The sequence below is a fragment of the Austrofundulus limnaeus genome, unplaced genomic scaffold (genome assembly GCF_001266775.1).
Source record: "Austrofundulus limnaeus strain Quisiro unplaced genomic scaffold, Austrofundulus_limnaeus-1.0 Scaffold55, whole genome shotgun sequence".
Classification (NCBI taxonomy): domain Eukaryota; kingdom Metazoa; phylum Chordata; class Actinopteri; order Cyprinodontiformes; family Rivulidae; genus Austrofundulus; species Austrofundulus limnaeus.
Window position 1 is genome coordinate 1,297,658 of NW_013952457.1, and position 1,546 is coordinate 1,299,203.

The 1,546-nt window shown below is 35.1% G+C and overlaps 1 protein-coding gene across 1 annotated transcript in view; it reads left to right on the top strand.

The window, feature by feature from the left end:
• Nucleotides 1-305: 305 nt before the first annotated feature.
• The window catches only part of apof (apolipoprotein F), a 7,356-nt gene continuing 6,115 nt past the window's right edge, over nucleotides 306-1,546 (top strand). The window contains exon 1 of the mRNA XM_014009118.1: nucleotides 306-1,088. The gene's annotated coding sequence lies outside the window, so the exon portion shown is untranslated. The remainder of the gene's footprint in view (nucleotides 1,089-1,546) is intronic.

Consider the following 1,546-nt stretch of genomic DNA (forward strand, 5'->3'; position numbering starts at 1 on the left):
GGACAAAAACAATATGACTCCTGCTTACGCTTCGCGTGCGGGGGAGTCATAATTACCAATATAGGACATTTCAGAAACAATTACAAAAACGTTCAGCTGCATTCATTTTTTTGTTTGTATTTATTTGTGTTTAATTTTTCATGAAAACAGATTTTTTTTGTTAGTGATCAGTTTATTTTTGTCATAATTAAAAGTATATCACTATTTCTTTGTAACAGATCAGACACATGATGCAAATTTTACAAAGATGATGTCAAGAGTTTTCTGTGGCATCACTACTCCCTCTAGTGATCAGAAGTTAGTAAGTGTCAGCTAGTTGAATAATGCTGTTTGGTCTATTGCTGTTGACTTATAGCATTAAATTGTGTATATTTAACATGAAATATCACTGACATTTGAAACATTACTAGTTTCTTATAAACAGAACACTAAATATACTCAATGGTTATTTGGGGCAGTATATACTGAACTTTTCACATGATGTTCTTTTTTCATTTTATGCTTGTGTAGAGAAATGCAAAATATCTGCATATGCAATGGTACAAATTTACTGGTATTTAATAGACTTCATATGGGCAGAAATGCAGATTTTTGCTATGATTTTGTGTAGTGTTATTACCATTATGTGCACCCCCCCATCAGCCCTTCTTTCTTCGTTTCTTTTCTTGGCTGTGAAAGAGATAAATTTGCTCACGGCCTGAGAGGCGGTTTCTTTTTAAGTATGTGGGTCAAAGACAAAACCTACCAACTGTGTGTGTGTGGGGGGGGGGGGGGGGGATGAGCAGGATGGACGAGCAGGATGGACAAACAAGAAAAAAAAGAAGAAAAAAGAAAACTGCTCTGGAGCACATGAACCTTCCCCACGTGAATCAATATTCAGGCCCTGATGTCCCTGTTGAGCAACGAGGGCAAAGAGAAGAGGGAGCTGAAAGGCAGAAGATACAAAGGGAGGGCTGTGATGGCATGTGTTCAGAAGGAGAATCCCATTGGAGGCGAGGAGAGAGAAAGTTGCACGTTTTGAGAGGAGAGGGGAAAGTTTTTAACAGAATTTGAAGCTGTCTTGGACTCCACTTGGGATTATTATCGAGGTACGTAACAGAATAATGATAATAAAAAAAATCTGCTTAAATTATAAACATTGGGGGGAGAACAGGTTCGATTTTAGTTGTCGGCACATATATTTGCTTGAACTTTTTGTTACGTTTTCCCTTTTTCTTGCATGGAATTTGTTTGTCTTTTACAACATATATCAGGTCTATTTTTCTGGATGTGGCTTTTGACATACTGAGAATTCTTTGCAAACTGTGATTTATTTCAACATTTTCTTAATGTCTGCATGCAGCAAAACAAAACAAACAAAAAAAAAACACACCATTACACTCAGAAAAGTGTGAACAGTGTCTACTTAAAAAAATGATGGCAACAAAGTGACAATTAATTTAATTGAATAGATTTTAAGAACTTCATCTTTAAGTAAAAAATAGTGATTGGGTTATGTAAATTTAAATGAAACTATTAAATACAAAATAATGAAATAATTGATTAT